The following is a 27,312-nucleotide window of genomic DNA, read 5'->3' as shown; positions in this document are numbered from 1 at the left end:
TTGCTTGATAATTTATTTGAGAATTTGTAATTGAATGGGAATGAAATTTGCTTGACCATGCATTTAGCGTAAATTGGCAAACAAATAATTGCAGCCATTTAATTACAATTAAACGTTTGTTCGTGATAATGAGTGTAAAATGAGTAAAATGAGCTATATAGTACAAGTGTATGTGTAACTGTTGTCATTAAATTAGCTGAAAATCATGAGCTTTCATTTTTTTGAAGTTGTCTTTGAATGGTTTGGTGCACGCTGTAATACTCGTATACTTGACAATATTGTGTACAAATTAATTTTTTGCTGAATTTAGGTTTTCAAACGATTCTGCTTTAGCAGGGATTAGTGCTAATTAGGTATTTATTTTTCCATTGAGCCTGAAAAGCTCTTTAGCGGCTAATTCCCAAACGCTGGATGATTCATGATTAACATTTAGCATTTATATAATTGAGCGTTATTATCCTGGAAACCAAACAAAACTGATTCATTCGAGTAATAGTCTCTATGAGTTGCGTCGAATTTTTGTTAACAATTTGCATTGCGGATCCTTAAAGCAAATTGAGAAAACTTCTCGTTTGATTGCCAAAATGAACAGTATATCGCAAATGGACGCCTAGTATTACATTCGCCTTTTGCAGCAAACCAATCAGTCACCCAATTTTCGACTTCTGCGCAGGAATCGAAGTGTTRCGCAGCCAACRCGTGTCCCATCGATGAAAACAAATAGTGATTCGAAGTTGTCACTTCTGGTGAATACGACGGTTGAGGTAGAAGCTTCCCGGTCAAATACTTTGATTGCATCCTGAAGCAATTTTGCATTGTGTGCCGGTGGGATGTCGTGTAACAAAATCACGTTGCCGTGCCTTTTGACTAATTCCGGACGTTTTTCCATCAATTAGTTGAAATTGATCATTTCTTGTCTGTAGCGATAAGTATTAACATTTTCACCAAGTTAAAAAGCTCATGATACACCATATCCTTATGATCCCACCAAACAGTGAACGTCGGTTTCTTACCGATTCGATATGATAAAAGAATAATAAGATAAATAATCAAAGAAAAAAATTAATGCTTGTCACAACAAAAGTCCCTTACCAACACATTTGCATCTCAAAGTTCACTTCTTACCGCTACACATGGTATATTGATATAAGTTTATCTTTATCAGGATCTTCTCATTCAATTGTCTCTATTTTTCAAACGTACTCTATATCCCTACCTTATATCCTATCGATGAGTTCCAAATAAGAGCAAATTTTCTAAATATTTTCAAATTTCTCCAAATTYGATCAGCATCCTCTTGGAAGAATATGCGTTTAAGGAATAAGTTCGAAGGTTTTAGTTTTTCAGAGATACAAAAAGGGGTTGCAGAACGTTGATATCGAGCCTGCAAGCGGTCACCGTGATGTTGAGATTAGTTATGTGTCTTATTACTCCGCTGGAGCTTGTTTTGAGTGCTCAGTGTCCAGAGTGCTCTTTTCACTAGCAATATGTGTTTTCATTAAATTCGACAGCCTTCAACAATATAATTTACAATTAGARACTAATATCATGCCGCAAGCTACGCATTCGCCTGATTTACCTTCGTGTAACTTCTGACCACTCTGAGGATACCSTTTTGACTCAATTGAGGATATTAAAGCTGTATCGGACAAGGCGCTGGTGGCCATCACGACGGAGTACTTTTGCACGTGGTTTGATGACTGGAAAATTCGCCACAGTATATGTCGAGACAGACATATGGAGAGTTTTTTGTTTTTCCAAATATTTCAACGGAAGAAAAATTCTACCTGTCACCATCTGCATTTTCTTTATTGAAATAAACCAGCAAAGCTTTGGAACTTTCCTCATAATTGCACTCATATTCATTGCTAAGCAACTGCTATTTGTCGCAGCTACTGTAACATATGAAATGGTGTTATGTCATTCGTAAAAGAAAAGCTTTGGTAACGTTTATAAAAGCCAGCTGTTATGCAWTTATTGTCATTAGACCAATTGACGGAACACATTAAATAATTGTCAATTCAAGCATTAATTACTATATAATTACCCTATAGGATATGTGTGTAAGTTAGTGTTGAAAACACCCGCCAACACATATAGTGCGAAAGTATATGGATATTGCTGGATTTCCGACAGACATGKATATATTATCAGGACAACAATAATAATCGTAATTATGGTAACAGTTGCGCCTGTCGATTATGGTTGGACATGCTAACAACAATGGCGTGACACTGATAATGAAGTGYAAATGGCACACCTAAAGTTTTTATTTACTTTTGTACATATGTACATACATATGTTCATGTGAATTTGTATGTATTTATGAAGACAAGGCGTGATAATGATTTAGTTTGTGGCAGAGCTGACATGAATATTTCCTATTTCAATAATAATGGCGTTTGATTGMTGAACCATTCAAAACATATAAATTTTAAAGGGAATAACTATTTTTGTGATCTAATAATTATTGTCCACACTTTTTGGCATAKAGAAAGAGAGCAGGAGAAAGCAGAAATTGTTAGTTTTTAAAAAACGTTCCGAGGAGGTCAAAGAATTATACGTAATATAGTGCAATCTTTTTCGAACAATATGSGAAATGATTTGATAGTGAATGACTTTCACTATCTGCTGGGTATTTAGTAGCTTAGAAACGTGTAAAAGTTTTACCAAATCCCGAACAATATTCTATAAGCCTTAACATTTTTCTTCGTGAAGTTACCGAAACAGTTCCATAAATTAAACAGGATATGAGTAAAGTAAAAATGCGAAAATTAGCTTAGATCCATATCTAACATATTCTGCCCAAAYCAACTAGCATGTAGCAACATATTCTCCAGCGATCGATGCGATTTCAGATGCACACGAGTGCAATTCACCTTTGCATACAAAATTTAAGTTGCAGAAAATGGTTGGCACGCAAATTAGAGAAATATGTTCGGCAAATAAAAAACAGTCATGTGACAAGAATGCACCCAAATATATGAACATATATGCATATAAATACTCGTATGTGTGTATATGTGTTCATATTTGAATTTGACTGACTGACAGAGCTTTTTTCCAGCAGACAGCACACATTGGTTGGTTGGCATGGGATTCCCAAAGAAGAAATGAAATTCATATAGAATCTTGTACGATTGCAAATAAGTGTTGGTAAGAAAAAGAATAAGAAAAATAACAGATAGGATTCAAATGGAGGTTGCTGCGAAAAGATTTGGACTTGTTCGAAAAAAATAATGGAAAGTGAGAGGTGAAAACATGTAGCGTGAACAAAAATATGCAATGGAAGAAAGAAGCTAACAAAAGTAATAAAAAAATCATACAAAAAAGCAGTTGTTACACAAATCTTTAGAGAAATGGAAATTTTGCAGCTCAAACTCATTTGCAACTTGACAAGCTTGCCACAATGTTGCACATGCTGCTGCTAACATTTCTTTTGTTGGCATTGTTACTATTACTGTGGCGCCTTCAAGCTGAAATTCGAATGCTGTTTCCACAAAAAAGCGCAAAATATTTGAGTGTGAGGARAAACGAAGCGAAGAGTATTAGAAACGTGTGTAGCTAACGATGTGTTGGTGTGCGAAAGATTTATTCATTCCCTGTACACATAGTTACCTTAGAAATTCATATTTACATATTGTATACTTACATAATATTTTTTTTGTATTTTCATTCGTTTAATTTAAATTCAATATATTTAAATTTTTAATTTTTTTCCTCAGTCAAAAATTGTTTTTCTTTGCGCAAAAATGCAGTTTTTCTCACTTAGCCTGCTCAACCACGCAGTAACACCGCGGTGTTTGCGGTCTGGCGAAGTTTTTCTTCCTTTTCYTGTTCACAAACAACTTCCGTTTAGTACTTCCGCTCTATACATTTTGCCAAAAAAAAACTCAAATACACGCATGCACATCAGCATCAGCAACTTTCGGTTAAACAACATGAAAAAAATAAAAATAAAAAAAAGTACAAAGCCAAAAACAACAACTGTTCTTTATATGCAAAGTATTCCCTGGAAAATKTAGTTGCCCGGCAGCCTCCCACAACGCCGGCTGCATTTTTTCTCCCTTCCCTCACCTCACGTATGCGTTTTTCACGCAAGAGTACGTTTTTATGCGGTTTACATGCTTTTCTTTGCAGCGCCACTAATTCGAATTGCAAACTGTTTTGCGGTTTGCTTAACTGATTTTTTCTCTCATATTGCTAAGATTTTTTACAATAACAGCTGCTGGCACACGTGCCATTGCCGCCAATAATAACAAAAAATRTTGTGAACAGCAATTCTTACAAAGCAACAGCACATTTTACATACACACATATGCGTATATGTGTACGTGTGTATGTGGTAGAGCTTTGGCTAACACCTGCTAACGACAGCTTCCTATAGGTGAATTCACAGCTTTATTCAATGCAAGTCGGTTCACTAACAATACTTTTGCGAAATGCGTTGCATACACCMAGGAGTTRAAGTTGCAAAAAAAAAAAAAAAATATGTATGCATGGATGTACTCGACGCCACTGCACTAAAAAATACGAGAAATAACGGAAACTACTTTACCGGAATTAAATTATGTAAAAAATTTTAAATTTTGGTGAAAAAGGTCTTTTACTCTTCACTGTAACTTTCATACGGGGGGTACAATTGATTGGTTGGCGAGAGAAATTTGCTATCGGTATATTATGTACAACCATTTCAGGGTTAGCACAAGGTCAAAGTATATAATATGAAAAGGTTTGTAAAACTAAAAGAAAAAGCACGCCTGGATCTTCCTCTCAAAGGTTAGAGAGGTGCTTAAAGCTTGCTTATTGATGTGAACTTTTATTGGTATGTTTGCTGGTCACTTCAGCACCATCCTTGGATTTGTCGCATAAGTACCATGCTAGTGTACGTCTGTGTACCGTACTTGCAAGCTCTGACCTTTMACTCTTTAAAACATTGTTTTTCTGAACAATATGCTGAGGACAAGTGRATTTTTATTATTTTGGATAAAATCAGCGATTTAGTTTTATTCTAAATATAAACAAGTATCATAAGATGGCCCACGGGCGGCATTTTATTTTTAATATTCCGGGGTTGCGGGATTAATTCACTGGAGAAAATTTCGGTCGAGAGAATTCCACTGAACTTCCTTGAACAGGTGGACCCATTGAAAATGTAATTTGGTAGAAATAATGATCTCCCTAAGCATTAAGCTTAAAATATYTTTTTTGTACTTCCTTCCTTGTAGTTATTTATTCGATTTGTAAGAATTGAAACATCACAATCCTTAACCATAACCCTGTGTCGTATAATTCTACTTGTTTCGCCTTTAATTAGAAAAGTAGTGAATCAATGTGTAAAAGAGAATAAAATCATTGGCTTAAACAATTCTTTGAAATGAAAGTTTGATCCCATTTTGCATAAAGAGTACTTTTCTCTCTAATTAAATGACTAGTATTATCATTTGCATTGGACCCTTGTACAACCTCCAAACGAGTCTGTATATTAGTTGCTTATAGTTGTTTTTACAGCACAGGCCTCGAATGCATGCAGCATCTTATTATAACCAGAAGATTACAAGCAAAAATAAAAAAAGGRAAAAAGTATTCTATCGAATTGTCTGATTCGCCGAATGATCAGATGCGAAGACTGACTTTGCTTGTTTTGGCAAATTAAGTATTCATTTCATTAATTAGCTGCCAAAAACAAAACAACGTCAAAAGTTGAGAAGGCACAGYAAAAGATAAACATCAAAAACAACAAAACACGCAATGAAAACCCGCATATTCACTAGAGATTTTCAGGTTCGTTAATTATTAATAGCATGCTCTTTTTAGCAGCGGCACTGCGCTGCTGCTTATTTCTTGCTTTTCTTTGCTATTGATTGTTGTTTTTTTTCGAATTGGTCGGGCTTTTTGCTCAATAACTAAAGTTTCCACCTGCAACATAAAAAGCCATTCAATGTCAATGAAGTAACGGTTAGGTATTGGTTCGAGTATTGATTGCATTGAATGCTTTATGTKTGTGTGGATCTGTAAGTTTGGTGGAAAGACGGAGGTATGCGTGTATAAAATGAGCCGAACTGCTGGGAAAATAAAAAGAACCTTTTTCTTTGCATATTTATWGGGTGTAATCTGGTAGAAGCCAAAAACTCTGGAGCTACATTAAATAACAAGAATGCATACGGGTGAGTGTGTGTGTGTAAGGTCTTGTGGCATGTGTGGAACATCTTCCGCTTTCCATTCGAATATGGTGCAAGCAGTTAAAARTAGCAACGTTATTGCTTGGACTGTCAGTACCCTACAGCCAGACTGTTATGTAAGGTTAAAATAGGATATAAAAAGAGTTTGTGCGGAAAGAGATAAAGTGAGAGCATGCGTGCGTATGGAAATTCCGCAGAGCGAGAAAGAGAGGGATCGTGTTAGTAAGATAGATGGAGTTAAATATCGCGTAATAATTTGTAAAGTTGTTTCGGAAAAAGGTGAAGAAAGAAAGAGAAAAAAAGATTTATGGAGAGAAAAATAGAGAGAGAAATATATCAGAAAATAATTATTTTAATTAACTTAAAAAGAAGTCATACCACTTTAAAAAGGTAACCTACTCTCTTTTATTGTACTTAACTTTGTTCTTATCACAACACTTAGAAATCAAGGGAAGCGGTGAATACATTCATATTTTTCCATATACATGGGTTCAATCACCCGATTTAGTGTAGGGTGCCTTAATTATGTATCTATTTTCGAACATTTGTGCGCTTCRAACTTTAACTTTGTTTTAACTTCGTGGAAATTAGTGAATGAAGCTTTTTGCACGCATTCGAAAGTTGTTTGCGAAGCAATAAAGATGCATATTTGGCAAATCAAATTTTATTAGTTYTTACTAATTTCAGTGGGTAATGAGTAGAAAGAGTTGCGAATCGGGTTTTACAAAAATTAAAACAACGTACATTAAAGTTTTGCTGAGCTGCTTCTTAATTAGGAAAAATGGCCGTCGTTGAGACACGCAGATGAAATTAAGTTTTTACAATACATTTAACTTCTAGAACTCCAATATATTCAGCACTAAGTCTAAAACTTTGTGGGAGCGTAATTTTCGGTTTCGGTTTTAATTGTCTGCTAAGAAACTAAAACATCAATATATATAGCCTGATTTTTTTTGTTCATAAAAAAAGATTTGCCATGAATGTTGGTTTGTTGATGGGATAAAAGGAGAGATTGATGATGTTCTTAAGTTATTATTAGGGCGATTGTGAAAATCAGTTGGTCTAACCAAGTTTCAGTTATTCACCATTCAGTCAGTCGCTGCTTTAAATATGATTTTTGAGTTCTTCTATCACAGCGACGCAATCATTTGGCGTTTGTCTGCATTGACTGTAGGCGAATAATATCTCTAGTATGAAAACTGGACTGTACAGTAAATGTTCTGAGTTGTGGCAACTAATTTCGATCATTTTGAAATGGGCTTTCGGTGCAATTTTTTATTCCGATAATTATTACTTATGGAAATTCTAAACTCCAAAAAAGACCTTTATATAAGACTTAATGAGATATATCATAAATTTATAAATAAAAAAAAAAAAAAAATAGTCTTGTGAAATTCAGTTTTTCTTTCCATTCGAAGGCTACTTTTTGATAATCAAAGATTCCAGTTCAAATTGTTACTAAAAGCGTGGAGCAATTATGTAATAATTACAACTTATTATTTGTTTTCATAAATTATTATTTATGTCACAACAATCTTGACATGACATTTAGTACACGTCTTGCTTGAGTATAGTGATTAAATATTGCAATAATGGAATTCTTCAATAAATGATAAAGAGCATGAAAATAAAAATACCAACCATRTATGTATGTATGTACATATGTATGCAAGTATGGAAACGCGTCAATATGTGGTGTGAAGCAAAAGCAAATGAGACTCACGCTTGACTGGATACCGTCCGTAAAGTAATTGTTTCAAAGTTATTGTACAATTAAAAAAACGCAAAAAATTTTCAATATGAGTATATATTATTTGATTTTAATTGTCTGCTGTTTGTCGAGCATTTTMCATTTTATTAATTAACCATAATTAAGAGAGTGTGGTCAAGTTGTTAAAATAATATTTAAAAAATAATAATAAATAAGAAAGGCAGAAAGTACTTGTATATATCCAAAATTATATAAATATATATATGTATTTTGTAACAATTTTTATTTTTATTTTATAAAAGTTTACATAACAATGAAATTATTACATAAACTAAAGATAACGCAGCGCTAGCGTCGGAGGCTTTCGGCTGGGTTTTGTAACAAATATGTGTGCAATATTTGGACTTATTTTGTATTTGAAGGTTAACGTTTCGTAAGTCGTTGAGTCGCAGAATAACTTGATTAGATTTTATAAAAGTTAATAAAAATTCTTAAAAAAGAAAAAGCGTTAATTTTAATACACTTCCAAAAAATATCAGCAACCATCAAGCTACAGTGAAAGATCGAAGAATTCTTAAATTGTACTTCATAGAATATCCTAATAATTAAGGCTCAATTGGAATTACCTTTAGCTTGTACTTATTTTTTACTTTTTTGACGAACGATATCTAATACCTTTYGTTCCCTTTTATTGTTCCATTTTCCTAACGATAACGTTCATAGTCGATTACTTATCGCTGAAAGAAACTAAAAACATATAATTGTAGTAACATACTATGTACGTACAATAAAAAACTTTGCAAAAAAAGCGCATTTGTCAGAAGTGGGATTCGAACCCACGCCTACAGAGTAGACTGCGACCTGAACGCAGCGCCTTAGACCACTCGGCCATCCTGACAACTGGCCACCAATATCAAGAGTGCTCACTTCACCGCGACGCACTAAAGCTGTTTGCGATTGCTTATCGCTCATTCTATTCTCGCTCTCGCTACGAATATTAAACGCCAAATATATAGAAGCAAATGCCAAGTAACTACATAATTCTAATGCGCAGCGCATRCGAGCGGTCAACGCTGTAGCTGGGCACATAGTCATTCAAGCGACAAACTGAACAACAATCGTCGGCTTGACAGTGACGAAACCGCGTAATGCCATGCCCAGTATTGTATCTGACGAATGCGCAGCAACTAACAACAATAACAAAAAGTATTAAGAGTGTACGTAATAATACAAATTGATTAACAAATAATGAGTGATAATAATATGCTTGCGTGCGTGCTTGCAATCATTTGTTGTTATGTATTATACATATGTACATATGTACATATGCATATATGTACATACATACGAGTATAAAATATGTATAGTAGTTATGCATCTGTGTTTGTTTTTATAATTGTGGTAAGATATCAGATTATTTGTTGTTGCAGTTCTATTTTTGAGTTCATTCATCATTAGGTGTTTGTTTTTGTAAATAATTGACCTTTAAATAATAGCCTACAACCTCCATACATTTCTCAAGAAATTTTAGAGAGAGGCGAATCGAACGTGCAACAKGTAAACATGAAAGAAACTGGCATATTCAAACAGAGCTGTAAAATAAGCTATTTGCATTATTTTCATTCTTCATCTAAAATACTTTTTATACTCTTGCAACCAATTTCTAAATAGTATTATTAAAGTTTTGTTCACCTAACTAATCTAAAACTAAGCGTGATATGTAGATATGCTCGTATTAGGTTGTCAAAAAAGTCTTGCGGTATTTTCGCTAGTTGGCGCTGAGAGCGCGTAGTTTTGCTATACCTTTTTGGAAAGTTAATTTCACGCGCTAACACGTGTTTGATTGAYTGTCGTTTCTTTTACGTCGTTCGTGAGTTATAGCGTCGCAAACATGGAGCAAAATTAAGAGAAAATACGGCATATTTTACAGTACTACTACGATAAAGGCATCCCAAGCCGCCAATAAAGTTTGTGCAGTTTATGGACCCGATACAGTTTCCATTTCCACCGCACAATGATGTTTTCAACGTTTTCGTAGAGGTGGTCGAAGATGCGCCACGTTCCGGAAGGCTTGTCGTCGAAATCTCTGAATTGGTCGAAAGAGACTGGCATAGTAGCAGAAGTAGCATCGGTCAAGAGCTGGGCATGAATCATCAAAAAAAAATTTTATGAACAATTGAAAATTCAATAAAAATACCGCAAAAGCACCGCAAGGCAAGAAAAGTTGAAATCCGGTTGACTGTCTGTCCATTCGTCCGTGCAAGCGATATCTTGAGCAAAAATTGAGWTGGATGAAACCTGGTACGTGGGTTTCTTAGTACAAAAAAATGAGTTGCTGGATACAAATCTTATGAGAACTTCTATCGGCAGTGTGAAATTGGATGATGGGAGGATAACGCTCTCTTCCCATTTAACTGTACTGTTAAAAACACAAAGGCGCGATAAATAAAAAACTAAATACGCCAGAGAAATTAAATTTTACCACCGAGATGTTATGAGGGAGCTTTATGGGAGCTTGTGTTAAAATTGGACGATGGGCCTGGCATCGCCCAYTTTTTGGTGAAAACCCATATCTCGGAACTRGACCAACCGATTTAGACAATATTTAATACGTGGCATTCCACTTATTATTATGTCACAATGTGATGGATGAAATTGGACAACAACCACTATTCCATTTGATTCGGTTAGGTTTCATTACACAAATCAAGAGGCAATTAGTATATTGAATATATAAATTYATTACCATTTGATCATTTCAGTTCATGCCTCCCACTAAGTACTCGTATTGTGTAATTGTTGCTAGTAAATATGCAATCACACCGTAAGTGTTGCTACTATGTAGTACAGAGATGTATTGRGTCAATCAAATCAGGAACTGCTTGCACAAACTTTTTATAAAAAGTTAGCTATGTCAGAAGTGGGATTCGAACCCACGCCTACAGAGTAGACTGCGACCTGAACGCAGCGCCTTAGACCACTCGGCCATCCTGACACTTGGCAACACYAAAATTTATGCATTACTACGCCAGCGTATGCAGACATTTATGTGAAAGTAAAAATACTTAGAAACTGTGGCAATGTAAGCATTACATTTTAGAATAAACTTACGAAAAATTTCTAGCAAAGCTGAAAGCAGGCTAATACAAAAATGGATAATATTATATGTGGTGACACAAATGTAGACAATTTAAGATTAATACAAATTCAATAAAATTACAAGATAGAAAATAAAAATACATTATTTAAGAAAGCTTAATTAGTTTGACTATTTTTGAGGATATGCAAGATTCTAAAATAGATTTGCTGAAAAAAATGATGGTGACAAAAATTTGAGTGCTCTTTATACCTAATTTCGATTAACTACAAATTCTATGATAATAACGTTTCACGAAAAGCACGATCAGTGGATATTGCGGAAGATGCAATTATTTAAAAAGCATAAAAAGCTAAGTAGGAAAGATTAGGCAGAATGTGTATGTGCATTGATAAGGTTGAATGATTATTCTACTTTTTTAGAAGTGTTTTACTTTTATATCGACATAACGAGATGGAATTCTATTCAAGACATGTTAATGCTCAATGAGACAAATCAAAGCATTGGCTGCCAAAGCCACCAACTGCACTTGCTCTATCCCACATTTCCTGACTATTTCTGTATTTATTTAAGCCTTGATCTTATTTCACCCATTACTTTTTCGTCTGGGCCGTGAAAATGCTTAGTCAGATTCAGTAGAGGCAGGGTAATTGATAACCATTGTTTTTTTCACTATGTCACTCATACGCCCTGTAGGTCAACAAGTAACACCACTCACTTTTTATATTGGGAACACAACTAGAATGAGTACGAGTATTTTCAATAAGATAATCAATGGTAGACGAAAAGCAGACCAGCTGTTAAGGAAACAATTAATATTATAGAAACAAACAAAATGTCAAAACTTATTGTAAGGTGCCACAAAAAATAGAAAGGAATAATAGAATATATAATTCACGCATATATTACATGCGCAAGTGTGAGGCACTAAGTATTTTAATGCAAATAGATTATAATTAAATATGCATCTGATATTATCGCACATATGGCAAGCATTAATTACATATTTGCATGATTATTTTCTATTGAAATCGGTGTCACCTTTACTTCCACATTGTTTATTTAAAGCACAATCTTGTAATGAACAGGCTAAACAAATTGTGTATATTTGTATATATGTGTTTAAGTAATGCGGTTTAATAACTACAACTTGCATGCCTGCCATAAGCAATTCGAGAAGAGAATAATTCTGTAACACTTGCACACGTCACTCATACGACCTGTAGGTCAACTGGCGTATCGAAATGTATTTGCGTATAAAATAAGCAGATATTTGGTGAAGTTAGTAAAACAGGAGAGTAGATATTTATGTRAGCAGCTGTCGAAACAACAATTAATATAACAATAGCTTGTTGCTTAGCTGCTTAATATTATGGAAATATGCATATATGTATGTATAAATACAAGTATAATACAGGAATTCCAACAAAAGACACTTATTCAGTYTAAATCGGCAATATTTATATATTCCAAAAGTGTATGAAGCGTAAATTTGTTATTGCTTGCTGCTCAACTTGAATGACATAACCACAACATGCGTTCAATTGTGTGTCTGYATGTATGTATGCATGTTGCGAGAGGACGTTCTGAAAGCGTACACTATTTCTGCATTTATTACTGTAATTGTGGTTAAGTAGTTGTTGTTCTCATTGTTACACATGATTGAAAATTCATGTTGTCTGCTCGCCGAAATTCTCAATAAAAATTGTGTTCTGTGGCAAGTGAAAGGCTTCCGCAAATGTTTGGTAAAACTGTGGTTATGCCTTTGCGTTTGACATTTGCCGGTAACAACAATTATTGGATGGATTAATGGTGTGGGCTGGCTGCTATGCATGCCTTATATATTAGGGTGGTTCTCAATAAAATCAATGTTTGCTTCAGTTGTACACACCGTTATGTCTTTATTCCAGAATCAAGTAGATCGCTTCAACAATTTGTGAAATATTGCTARCTATAAAGACAGATTTCGAATGGGTCAAAGTTCAGATAGTTTTAATAGTTTCCAAATGTGATAAATYTATTTGAAATATCTCTAACCATCGGTATTATTTTTTGAGTATATCGGATGTATGAAAGAAAAAATAATTTTAAGCATATAAATGGTGCTTTGACCATTTTGTGACAGAGTCTTGTTTGATTCAAAAGTTGCGCACAGTGTCTCCGATTTTACTAAATCGCAATAAATTTTCTTTCTGACTTAAGATATCACCCTAATACACATCAAAGTCTCTAAATAACTGCTTACGAATACATTTGCTGCATGGAAACTAACTACTCTACACCAAATGGTAGCCGCTGCCACAAGCAGCCACASAAATAACATAGTTGCCACATATTACCAAAATACTGCACACACTTATACATTTTGCTGGTCCATATTTGTTAAACCACAAACATACATACATACATGTACTATATATGTAAGTGATCATTCATTTTGAGTCTGTAACCTTATTGCATGTGCGCAAAGTGTTCTCATTTACATATGACTACGGCTGCTTTCCTCTTGCGGAAGGGCGCATTTATGGTTTTGTAAATTTGCTCTGACTTTGTATGGTATATGTTTATTTATTGCATGCCATTTCTATTTTTAGGGCTAATAAACCTGACCGAGTAAATCGAAAATACTTAGGCAAACAAAAATGTGGCATTACCACAGTTTCCGAAGACTTAAAGCAAATGAGTGTTAGACAAAGTGGTTATCAGATCAGTAAGGATACAGGTTGAAAATCAAATGGTAAATTTATATTTTGCTTATAACTAATTGATATTCATGCTTAAATRTGGCAAATCAATCAAACAGATTATATAACGAAGTGTTTGTTAAATGTAAGCAAAACAATATTCAATTGTATGTTAATTCCTATAGCAAGGTGCTGTGTACAGAAACAAGTCTGGCATGCGCACAAGCAGTCAGCAAGATATTAGAGAATTCCGGTATTTGTATGTATATTGATTTATTAATTAGCAATAAAAATCTGTATGCAGCTCATCAAATCTCTAAAAATAACAACAAGTAAAGGATGGCTTTAGTTCAAAATAGGAGATTCTTTCATATATTTTGGATGGAAGTGTCCGCTAAAATGCATACAATCGGTTCGGGAAGATTCTCCATATACCTAATGTAAGAATTTGTTCTGTTTGCCTTTATACCGTACACAACGGGTAATAAGATGTCATAGCAAAARAATCAACGTAGAATATTCGATTTGCCGTACTTTAATGTAATTGTATGCACTGCTTACTTAATTTAAATTGTTAACTATCTTACTTTTCTTAACACCGATATAATAATGGTTTTTGGATTTATTTTCAAAGAAACCTTCTGTTTAGTGCTCTGCCTCAGKATTTGACAGCACAATGTCAATTGAATCAAATGACGAGGTATTTTTAAATGGTTTTATTTAGCTCACCCCGTTTGTTTTATTATTTATTATTTATTCTTGGATCAAATTTAGTAATTCAAATTTCACCCTYTTCCTGTCAACCGATTAATCTGAAAWTTCGYATACACTTTGGGTTTTGGTGACAATACAATTATGTTTATTCATTATCATTATAAATTCAAGATGGCCGCCGCTACAAAATGGCGGATAAGGAAGGTTTTATCAATCCCATCAACATGGGTATGAAATGGAAGGTCTCAAGAAGTAGAATACAATTTACTATGCAAAATTGAAATCTAAAATGGCTAATGCTCAGCCCCTGGTGGGGATAGAGGGGAGGTTGAGGGCTTTCCTGAAAGCCCCAGGTGTGAACTAACTCGCAAATTAATTTTAACCTAACGACGAATTAAACGATTCTTCTATCGCACATTAAGTCGATAATTTGTAGACAATTGACGTGTCCCACGGTTTTATTTTAGTCTAGTCTATGCATATGTTTATAATTCCMACGACTGTATCTATTTTATTATTTTTTGGTTTTTAGTACATTTATCTTAAACATTGCAATGTATGTTTAACATAAAACCGTTTAACTTAAAAAGTTTTTTACCTATTTTTATTAAAACTAAACTTAAAAAAAAAAATCTGAATCAAATTATCGAGCTGAATGAAAAAGYCCAAACATTAGCACAGGCAACAACCACAAACTCCATTGATAATGCTAAGTGCTGTTGTCCTGGCTTAATGTAAATAAAAGGATCACTGACTTCACGAAAGATCTATTTCGAAGGTTGCTTTCCTTACTAAAGATAAATAAAGGGTCATTGAGCTTAGCTTSGGATTGTTATCTCGCTCTATTCTCTCATTGACCTCAGTAAAGAAAATGTTAATTGGCGGCTGGCAGGTTGTTTTAAATAAAATAAACAAAGTTGTCATTGACCTCGCCAAAGATCATTGAGTTCGGTAAAGAAATCGTGATTTACCTCTGGGTGGTTGTTTTTGCTAAAGGTAAGCAAAGGAGTTATTAGCCTCACCAAAGGTAATTAACCTCCAGAAAGRTTGCTGTCCATGGTAAAGGCAAAAACAGGGCAATAACTTCTCCGAATTAGTGGGTATGTAAATAAACAGGAATTTCAGGATTGCTTATATTCAGAAAAAGTGCATATGRTTTCGAACTAATAATGTTTGTCCTGCCATTCTTTGCATTGTGAAATAAGTTCTATGATTTTAAAGACGTACCCTTTTTATCTTGTTCTTGTGCCGCCCTTTTAACGAACCAATTGTCTTCGAAAAATTATTCGAAAAAAGTAAGTCAGCTTGTTTTCACTGGAAATGCAGCCATTAAATTATTAACACATAATCTGCCTAAAGATCTCCAGAATACAAAGTTTAAAGACAATATCGAGCCTAAAGGATCCACAATGACTAAAGTTGGAAAGTCCAACTCTCGACACCTCCTTAAGCAATAAGCATTCCATTTATTGTTGCTTATCGTATGTTGTCTTTGTGGTCACATCCGTTTTACTGTCGTTGCAATATATACGCCTAAACATGCAACATTGAGCACACGTAACCGCACAATAGCCACAATGACTTACATAAGTGCTGCTAACGCTCCACTAGTTATTTGCTGGTCAATRCCAATGAAACAGAAGTAGAAATACGAGTCAGTAGTGCCTTTGCCAAATTGTAATGCTTGTTGTGACTAAGTGCACARAGCATCGCTTGAGGAATTGAAGTGGTTATTACAAGGCTATAACTGACCGGCAAAAGATTCGTTTGAAATACGTACTGCAAGTGGCGTTCATTACCGTTACCCMTCTGTGTGTCTGTGTATGCAGGCGAATTCCCAACGAACTCCAGTTACGGTTGCTAACCAACGGCTTAACACATGCTTACCTGACTAATAGTTGGCAATATGCTAGAAACACAGTACCTTGCTTCGGTTTATTTTGGGAGCGAAAACTGTTGCTTCTCTGTGAAGCAAATATGTATATAATATACATATGTAGAGTGCATTAATGGTGATGTTTCTTTGGTTCGAGTCCTGCATATTTAACTTTGTAACGCTGGCGGATGGAAAAATGGTTGTATTTACTTCTAAAGATGATATAAATATTTCTAAAATATTGACCAAATGATTTTCAGCGCGTTTGAGAGTACAAAATATATGTACTTATATATGTATAGTATATATAATTGTATAAATATGTACATGTAGTATACTTAGATAACTGCTTGTGAGCTTTGGACGCTACTCTGTACTTTGCACTGGCATTTGCCTACTTATTGATGGCTGCGGCAAAGGGTTCGACGAGTTTCCATTTCGAGGCATGTGCCTTAGGGAGCGTAAAGGTTGTATATACTACATATATATACACATACATACGTACCATAATGCCGAAAGTAAATAATTATTTATTAATAACAAGTTGATGCTGTTTTTGTTTTCCCACAAGGATATTGCTGGATCTCTATTTTTACTGAGGTGATGAATCGTTGGGCAGTAGTACTTCAAATCTGTCATGGTCTGCTCTTACCGTTGCAGGAAGCGTGCGGTGAGATTCAGCTGCTCATCTTGTTTTGCAGATTTTGTTTTCTATAGCAGTTAAGAGAATATCGCTGTTGCTCTCCAACCATATACATATTTAATTTGCCGCTTTCTTCTCACAAATATCGAAGCTTACTTAAAAACAGGTGTTCCAATTGCATTTGTTTATTAGATCTATTTGTTTGGCATACGATAGTCCTTCAGAATTACAATTATGGAGATAACAAAAATTTCACCGAGATTTGAGTGAAGGTGTGAATTAGCATATCAATTTAAAATTGGATTCAAGCAAATGACTGTGCTATTAAYAAATCAGGAATGAAGGAAATTACTGTCTCTGTGCCATTTTCGAATAAAATTTCTTTCAATTAAATATTTCACATAAAATGTTAAACTGTCGGCAAACRTGAGTATCATGCTTAAATTACMGTTTTGTATAGTAATAACTTATACTCGCTTTCTCTTTCCCATTCCAAGCATAGGACCCCACAACAGCCGTATGTCGCAAACATTTATCCATTGTCATGAAAATAATTTCGCTAAAGGGTTCTGCCACAAATCTCGAATCAAAGTGTCACTTGTTTACTAGGCCCACAAATTAAATTTTTTTGATGGATAATAATGTCAGCAGCAAAAATGTGTCAACATCACGTAAATCTTGCRGTTCTGTTGTGGCATGCAAAGAATGAAACAAAAACCAATTCGCACTTGCGGCGAAACGCATAGCCAAGCACATACACGTCCATATGTGCGTTTGTAGACATGGCCGCATGACAGGCGRCAGAAGCCGAGTGTCATTCGACATGTTGATGCTATTACTCTGCCATTAATGCATTAAATGGGCTTACGTGCCCCCAAATACAAGATGAGGAATGATCCAAAAAATTGCAATAAGTCATGGAGAGAATTTCGTGAGAGACAAGCACACACACACGCACACAAAAAAAGGAATTCAATAAAAATGAAAGGCCATAAAGCATGAGTGGTGGTAAAATTAGCAACAAATTTTCATATAAAATTTATGTTGAGGCTATATAATCAAGTAAACATCAATGTATATGAATATATTTATGATCATAATATGAGCTAATGCAATAATAACAACTTTTTTCAAAAAAATTTAAGAATTTCGTATGTATTCGCACCAATACATGCAATGCAATTTGAATACTCAAGCGCATATGAAATCTGAGTCACGTTAATGTCATACAGATCACACGTTCCTCAAATTGTAGCACAAAGAACGATGACAAATATTTCGAAAGGAAAGCGCAAAGTTTCACTGAAGTTGAAAAGTCCGTTAAAAAAATTGTATTAAAAATGACATTCGGAAATATGAAAATTAAACAGTTTATTCTACATATAATGTTACGCTAAACTACTTGAGGCTATCTAAATCAGTGGTATGTTATATTATGTTCCTTACTATATTTAATAGAACGTTATTTAACGCTTTTTTTTATTATTCTATGTTATGCTATAATGTGCCTAGGAACATGCTATGCATTATAACAAGTAGATCTCGTTAGCACCRCCCAGAAGTGTTTTGTACCGTTGCCTCTTTTTCAAAAGGAAATATCTCCGTATATCGTTGGAACACCTAGTTTCTTGATGCATCACTGTGAACTGAGAGGGTTGCTTGCACTAAAATGGATGCTATCCCTTTATCAAAAAATATCGATTTATATGTTTTCGAAGGAAAAATGCGATTGATCCCTTTTATTGTTAGCAAACTGCACCTGATGATKACTGATCAAGTTATATTAGAATATGATATAAATACTCTACAGTGGGCCTTCGAAAATGTTACTATATGCAGGTTACTAGATGCATGTCTATTACCCTCTAGTCTAATTGTGGTGCGAGTCTACACGCTTCAGTGGTGAAGTCCAGTCTGGTGCTCAGTAATTAATATTTAGCTTACCGTTATGGTAAGGACAGTGTGGGTGCCAAATTAAGAAGAGCCGAAAAAGTACCCTAAATCTATATATGGCTAATAAAACCAATCATTGGTGAACGCGGGTCGCTTAATCACGAAACTGTAAAATAAATCGGAAAAATTTGTACTCCATAAGACTGGATAATTTTAGTAAAACCGCATAGTTCTTCTGAGAGTTTCAACGCAGCACTGGAACAGAAGTTACGGTTATATACGTTACTGTTTCGGGGTACGATTTTAAGGATAATTCCGTTGATTTTTATAATRCTAAATTTTTARTTTTTTCTTAAAAGCTTTCATTCCATATAGCTAAAGCGAAATGCGTACACTCAAATGCAAAAAAGGAATTTTTTCGAAGAAAATTCTGCGCTGCATTTAAGCAATGTGACGAAAACTTTTGCTCATGCAAATATGTACACGTACATGTCATGTGATAAACTCGTGTAACATAAAAAGGTTTTAACGATTATTTGCACTTCTGTTGACTATTACATATTTTATTACAACAATACCGTTGTTTATCATCGGCACTTATATCGACGCAATTGTTGACGGCAACGCGAAATGCCTTGTTTATACTTTTATCCGGCTTTGTTTCAGCAGCTACAGCTACTTGTTCGACTTTTACAACTGTTGCTCTCACGCCCTCATATAAAACGCTTAACGCGCCTGCAAGTATGCTACACGTGTGCATGTGCGAGTACATACTTGTCAATAATGCGAAATTTTCCTATTTGATATAAAAAAGAAAAAAAAAAATCAATGCACAGTATAGTCTGTAGCGGCGTTTTCATCAATTTGTACTGCTGTCTGGTGCGGAACTGCCAATTGCTTGAGCTATACATGTTTGAAGTTTTTCGCACATCTTTTTCTCTCCAATAATCCGCTGGTTTGTCGAAACTGTTGATATCGGAMCACTATATGATGTAGCCGCCAAACAAACTAAACGATCAACTTCAACATTTTTCAAGGAAAACTTTTGTGTTTGGCAAGATATGTATCTCCACGGAATTCCATGGCCACAATCTGGTCAGACCTCTATATCATATATAAGTGGTAGCTGGGAAAATTAAGAGGAGGTTTACCCTAAAACCTATGTGATAACTTAAGGTTATAAACGAGTAAAATGAACACAACTTCATTCATTGTATGTAAAATTTTTCCCACAGGGTTACTTTCATGTGCTTAGCTAGCTTTGTATCTTATATTCTATTATTTCATAACTTGAATGCGTTAACACTGAAAATGTCATGTAGAAGCGCGAATAAATACTTACGACAAACAAATGCACGAAAAAAGTTTACTTCGCTGTCCTTTTTAAGGCGTAACATTTGATTACTAGCGCCCATATATTTACATATTTAATTTTATACATTAATATGACTACATGCATTTGTAGTACCTGGGAAAATTGGCATGCATATTAAATAAGTGCACCCAAATTATCGTTTGCTCATTCAGCTGAGTGCAGCTGCCTAGACCGATTCAAGTGAAAATTGCGCATGTTCAAGACGATATGATTTCTTTATAAAAATCTAAGAAAATCAGCGATTAATTGTGGCTTTTCATATCTAAAGGAGTCTTATTGATATTTTGAATATTTGAAGGAAATATAGTATTCAAGGAAATCGAATTCTTTGCAGATTTGCAATCTATGTCATATAGAGACTATTACAGAAGCCTTTAAAAAAAAGAAGAAATTCATAGTAGATTTAAATCCAACTGAAATGAAAGATAAAATAAAAAGTGATTTGTCGTCGGGAAAAGGAGGAAGCGGTGTGGCTGAATTTTTAAGGGTTAGGAATGGTYCATCTCGATTTCCGGCAAAACTACGAGCCTTAAAGAAAAAACTTTTATGGTGTATGGCAATGTTATAGGTACTCTTGCAAAATGTTGCTACCACGTATACTAGTTTTTTCACCTAACGGTTGCTACCTAAAACTAATCGAGTTAGCTATAGGGTTATAAATGACCAGGGTGACGAAACAAGTTGAAATCCAGGTGACTGTCTGTAAGTAAGTAAGAAGATATCTTGATTAAACCCGGTTTACATGTTCCTTGGCAAAGCAGTAAGGCGGCGTTCGTAGATGGGCGTTGGAGCCACTGCCACGCCCACAAAACGCCATTAAACGAAAATCTATAAAGTGAAAAACTATGCACTAAATTAAGATACACAAATGTAATTTGTGGCTAAAAATTAAAAAATAGCTGTCTCTTATACACATCTAGATGTGTATAAGAGACAGTAGGTACTCTTGCAAAATGTTGCTACCACGTATACTAGTTTTTTCACCTAACGGTTACTACCTAAAACTAATCGAGTTAGCTATAGGGTTATAAATGATCAGGGTGATGAAACAAGTTGAAATCCAGGTGACTGTCTCTAAGTAAGTAAGAAGATATCTTTATTAAACCCGGTTTACATGTTCCTTGGCAAAGCAGTAAGGCGGCGTTCGTGGATGGGCTTTGGAGCCACTGCCACGCCCACAAAACGCCACTAAACGAAAATCTATAAAGTGTAATAACTAAGCACTAAAATAAGATACTATATAAGACTTTAATATAGCTCAGAGGATTGTAGCAGCAACTACACCGGTGGGATTCAAATTCTGAAAATATAGGCATGGACCTATGATGGTATGAAGGGGCTTTATACGAGCCCGAGCCCTGAAAATATTACCATTGTCAAAATCGGTTGGTGTAGAAATGAGCTAAATTGGATTACAACCACACCTCCTTTCCCATTTCAAATGACATTTGATTCCATTTGACATTCTGGCATATAGATCAAGACGAAGTTAATACAACGAAGACTTGTGAACTTCCGGATGATTTTATACCGCATATACCGGSMAATGTGTAATTTATTTTAATAGAATTGTGAGAGTGTGTTTTACTCTTGTGTATGTTGTATACTTGTGAATAGAGTGAATAAAATTGRATGAAAACATGACTTACCCCCATAACTAATAGTAGGATTTTTGAACRCCCGGCTGACGTTACTCCATATGATTGTTGATTGTATTTGAGAAACCTTGATGAAATCCTAAGAGCATTTTATTAGTCAGTGACCTTTTAACTGCATGTGGTATTGGCATTCGAACACAACCGTCCCTCACTTGTTGTGTATAGACTTTTAYCACATAACCAAAATTTTGGGTTTTTTGTTTATATCTTCTACAAAAGAAATGTTTCTTGCGCGAAATTTGGTGGAAACTTACTTTCTTATRTCCCAAGCATTTAGTTTAAAATATTTATTAATTCTCATTATATTGTTCTAATGCCGAAAAGCCCTAATTTTCAATCGAGTTAAAATATCTATTTTTTTAATTCGTAGGCTTCATGTTTGTGGTAGTGTGATGAGTTTCAGTCGATCATGATTTCTTTTTACAAATTTACCTTGGYTTAATCTGGTGGTATATATTATTGCTTTTATATTTATACTACGTTTTCAAATAAATTTGCGCCAAATTGAGAAATAATTTCAATTGCCTTCAATCTTCAGATACTCAACCATTTTATCTTAAAAATATAAAATAACATCGATGTCAACCTTCAACTCACTTTAGCCAGTCAGYAAGAATATATTTGTATATATAAATATTTGTAGGTGTATGTGTACGCCATACATGTTATGTGTGRATATGTTGCAACTGTTTATTTTTACAGTTCAATAAATCAGTTAATTGTATGGTCCATACAGTCGAACGCAACCCTGTAGAACATTTTCAATGAATACAAAGTTATTTGGTTTCTGGACAATGACAAAACGACTAAAATAAAATTTTCTTAGTTGCTAGTATTTTATATCGATTTTCACTTCAGATTTTTACTTGTCCAACTTAATTTCAAWAACTTTGTCAAGCAGTTAAGTTCGACAATCCGCATTTAGGCGAATAATATGCAAACTGTTGTACTCATTTTAGATGCTCAGGCTTTTCGTGCAGGGATTTTACTCAAGTCCACTGAGTGTTCTGTTTTGATTGTATTTGTAAAAGCCCCTTTGAAAATGGTATGTCATATGTTGAATCGTTTGCAATTGCGGTAAAAAATTATAAAGTCATTGTGGATATAAAAGCAATTTCATTTAATCTCGTGCTACGAGTGAACATAAATTGCTAATTAAAGGAAGCTCAAAAGTAATTATAGTAGTGCGTAGYCTTGTTAGAAGCCTTCGCCAATTGAACAAATAAAAGAGTTTAAAGCAAAATCAGGCAAGTGATTTCTTAGGTCCATACATATAATGAACAATTAAGTTGATTCGGTTGGCCTTTATGAGATTTGTCGTGCGAGATATTGCTCGCTCATTACCTACTATGTTTTAATTTCCCTCGAAGTCATATCTCCTTTGGTAGTGTAAAATTTCTGATATTTTTTAAACATTGAACATATAATGTCTGAGCGATTGGTTAAGATTACAGATGATAATGAAGATGCTAAGCTGAGAAGTATGTGCGATAAACTAGCAACTTATTGCCTACCCACAAGCGACTCCTCATGAAAAACCAATTTCATAGTAGTCATGTTCTCAATATGGCGTTTAAACTCTCAGTTTTAGTTAATGAAATTGCAATTAGGTAATAATTAGTGCGAAAAGTAGAACATTTCGTTATTTTTCTCAAAAAAATATTAACTTGTAGCTCGTGTTAATATTACAGTAACGGCGAATAAATAACGCGCATTTAATTAGGCTGCCGCAACCGCAAGTGCCAAYATAGACGTGGATATATGCGTATGGCATGCGATTTGTACCCACTACCGATACATTTATTCCATTATGCAAGCATATACCCTTTGCAGKCATGCAAGTGTTTAACACGTCCATCGCCACATTCGACAAAAAAGACGATATTTTCCAGCTAACGGCAGCTTTGTGTATATGCTGTCCATCGCCGTCATTTGACGTAGTAATTGTATTTGCGCTAGTGTTGCTAAGCTTGCACATATCCGCTTATGAGCTTGTACATTTTAGCAGCACATTCACTCAACACACATTCATTTTAACTTTGTATATGTATGCATGTATACACATTTACACATTTTTGGTGAATGCAACTGACGGCAAAACTAATAAACTGAGCAGAACTTTCGWCGCTTCTAGTAGTTGTGAGGTTTTAGTTGTTGCCATTGCTAGCTGGCAGACCCCAACTGTTTTACAACCGTTATACATAGTTGTTTTTAGACTCTAATAACAGCAGCTCTGCTTATCTGTGCGCACAATTGCATTTCATCACCGTCAACAATGTTGGTTTGGCCGTTGAGACYACCACCTATCCCTCCCCAAAACCGAGGAGGCGCCTGCTCTTTGGCTGACATTAGCAGGCTTATTTAGTAGGTACTTGTATTTTGGAAATTTGAGTGATAGGCCTAGTAGGCTAAATATATAACATCAAACTCCGAATTTGTTTTAGACCAGATTGTTTCACGATGCTTTACATTTACATTTGAAGCTGCCAATGTCAGAAGAAATTTTTCCAACTATCCTCTATAGAAGACTGAAGGTGAACATTCATAGGTTTATCATTGTAAACTGGCTAAGTCTCTTGGATAGTCCTTTAGTTATAAAAGTTTTAGCAAATAAAGAAACTGAAAATATTACCATTTTAAGCGCATTAAGAGAAATCTCACGTGAACTCTCTTGGCGGCAGTTTAACAACGARTTTTATCGTTTCTTTACAAGTTCCCTTCGAGAAGAATGCACGTTAGAGTCAAAAACATATCCAAAAATATTTACTCTAGAAATTCTGAATGATATGAGCTAAGGATGCCTCTTCCTTCCTTTACACTTACTTCCTTATGAGTTCTTTTGCTAGGAAGTACTTTTGATCCTACTTTTGAAATAAATAATGTGCATAAATAACAAATTTCTTCCCGGCCATTTTTGCAATTTACGTTCACTCGCACTCCCACCGTCAACAACGTAACCTCAACCTCATTTATGTTGCGTTGTGTGAATTTTGCGTCTATTTTATTTTCATTTCGAGTTCATCACGTGGTCATGCAGCGCTTTCTAGCGCGTAATATCACGGTGGCGGTTGTTGARTAAACAAGTTGGCATGCGGCCCAGGCAGTTAGTTAGACAGTCAATCAGGCACGCGGTGGGTTAGACTCTTCCGTTGATCATAAAGCCGTGCATTGGCAACAATATGCGACAACTCACTAAATAAGTGAYGTGTTATTGTTTGGTTAAATTAAGCATTTTTGATGATGCAGTCATAATTTGCACTCTGCAATTTGCAACTATTGATGGATGGAGAATGTAAAAAGAATACTAAGTTCAAGGTGTAGTGAGTGGGGAGACTGGTGGATAGTCACACATTTGTACTACCAATGGACATTTCATGAGCTTCAATCAAATCTTGTCAAAAAATAGGCACAACAATTTGCTGTGGTGGAAAAAAATTGAGTAAATTCGGGGCAACAGAATGGTCCTCATAAGATGATCGATCATTTTATCGACTATGTGGTCATGGGATTTGCAGATTACTAAAGTAAAAATATTGGCAAACTTCAATAGCTCAACAGAATTAGGTTGTAAATTAGTTCYATTGCTCTAAAAATACACCCTTTTAGAGGTTAACTAACTTCATAACAGAGAATCTAATATTCTTTTTATGATCTTTGGGGAGAATATGTAATGCTTAGTAAAAGTCGCAGAACAGGGGGGAAAGGGAGAGTCACTCATAGCTGAAAAGAAGAATCTGAGTGGCAGAATTCTCAATTCAGATTCAGTTTGATTTTTATCTTTCATATCCCCAACAAAACTCAAACAAAAGTGTAAAATGTCAGCATGGATTCGGGATTAAAATATTTAAGTGCGACACCCATCAGGTTTTTAATTTTCATGTAAATGAACAGCAAACATGCACCAGCCATGTATTATGCAGAGTGAAAATGGAAAGTATAGAAAACAATAAAGTGAATAATATTGAGCAGCTACTTAAAAGAATGTAATACAATATAAACCGCGGATGTGCGTTTGCTTATCAATAAAAATCGATTGCGATTTACAGAAAACATGAAAAATAACAGGAAAAAATAGTAGCGAGCCAGCGCAGCCCTTGCAAAGTACATAACAACACTAAAATACATACTTACATATATGTCTACAAAAGTTGACGGGAAATTTAATTCATTGTCTGAAAATGAACATTGAGGCCATTAGGCAACCGCTGGCGTTTACGGAAAAATAATTATGAACGCATTTGAATGCGAAATTGATACCCATAATATTACACATAGCACTGGAACGAAGTCGAGGTTTGTGTAGAAAACTATTTTTAATTTGGTTCGAAATTATAAAATATTCAGTTTTATTGAATTAAAAGTCATGCCTATGTATACAAATTTCGCATTTTTTATTTTCTACACGTTATAAACCACATATAAAAAACTTTTCTACGGGTAAGTATAATTGAAGTGTTTTGTAGAAAACATAAATTGAGCATATTTAAAAGTGAAATAGAATCAATCATTATCGAATTTTCGTTTTATCTTTCATTCCGTAACGGCGTCTGAAAATGAAAAGTCCGCCTCCGAATGGCGCTTGCTGTTACAAATATAATTTGTTTTATTTACATATATGTAAAGAATGAATTTTGTGACGCGAAAACAGCTTGTGGTTATGTTAAATGCGAAAATCTGATTGAAATCGAATTGTATTTTCATTAAAATATATAAAAAGCGAGAACAACAAATTTGAGTATTGGCCGCAAGCGGATTGACATTTTAAATTGGTTTGGTATTATTGCATACATAATGTATTATATATTTCTATATATGTAAATAACAATATATAACTGTTTAACAACTATATTATTTACAATATTAGCAATTGGCATTTAATGTCGCGTATACGCCACGTATGACCGCACAATGGTAAAGTGGTGTAGCCTGGAATGACGAATGTCATGCATATAAATGTGTATGAAAATATACAAATAAAAAACAATGTAAACATGTAAGCAATGTTATTGTAAGCGGAGCATTTTTATGGCAAAAAAACTGATTATTTATAGAAATTGTTACTTATAGTTTCAATATCCTATAAAAATACTCAAGTGTTTCATATTTATAACTGATTTTTTCAAATAAGTTAATATTGGAAATAAGTTTAGTTATAAACTAAAAATAAAATTTTTATGGGCGCATTCCAGCCTTGCTTTTAATCTAGGGACAGAAAAGCCTRGGGTGCTTTGAAATCGCAGTGGACATGTTGGGGTAATGTCAATTGAAATTTGATTTATTTGGAAGTGATAGCAGTACTATAACGATCTACGCTCAATATACGCTGATTCAGCGCAATGAGATTACTGCCCGACTTTTTGAAGAACTCATGCAAGGACCAATATACAATGTATATATTGGTCCTTATGACATCTACCACAGTTGGAAGAGATATTACTTGGCCGAATACTAATATTAAAATAGCTGAACGATATATTTT

The 27,312-nt window shown here is 34.6% G+C and overlaps 2 non-coding genes across 2 annotated transcripts; both read right to left on the bottom strand.

Moving 5' to 3' along the window:
* Nucleotides 1-8,708: 8,708 nt before the first annotated feature.
* Nucleotides 8,709-8,791, bottom strand: Trnal-cag. Its single transcript has one exon. It is a non-coding gene; the product is annotated as a tRNA-Leu (tRNA).
* A 2,014-nt stretch (nt 8,792-10,805) lies between these two features.
* On the bottom strand, nt 10,806-10,888 carry Trnal-cag. Its single transcript has one exon. It is a non-coding gene; the product is annotated as a tRNA-Leu (tRNA).
* Nucleotides 10,889-27,312: the final 16,424 nt, after the last annotated feature.

Source organism: Bactrocera latifrons, unplaced genomic scaffold (genome assembly GCF_001853355.1).
Source record: "Bactrocera latifrons isolate USDA-ARS-PBARC rearing strain unplaced genomic scaffold, ASM185335v1 scaffold_48, whole genome shotgun sequence".
In the NCBI taxonomy this organism is placed as follows: domain Eukaryota; kingdom Metazoa; phylum Arthropoda; class Insecta; order Diptera; family Tephritidae; genus Bactrocera; species Bactrocera latifrons.
Note: the sequence above shows the minus strand (reverse complement) of the source record. Positions and strands in the feature narration are given on the sequence as shown.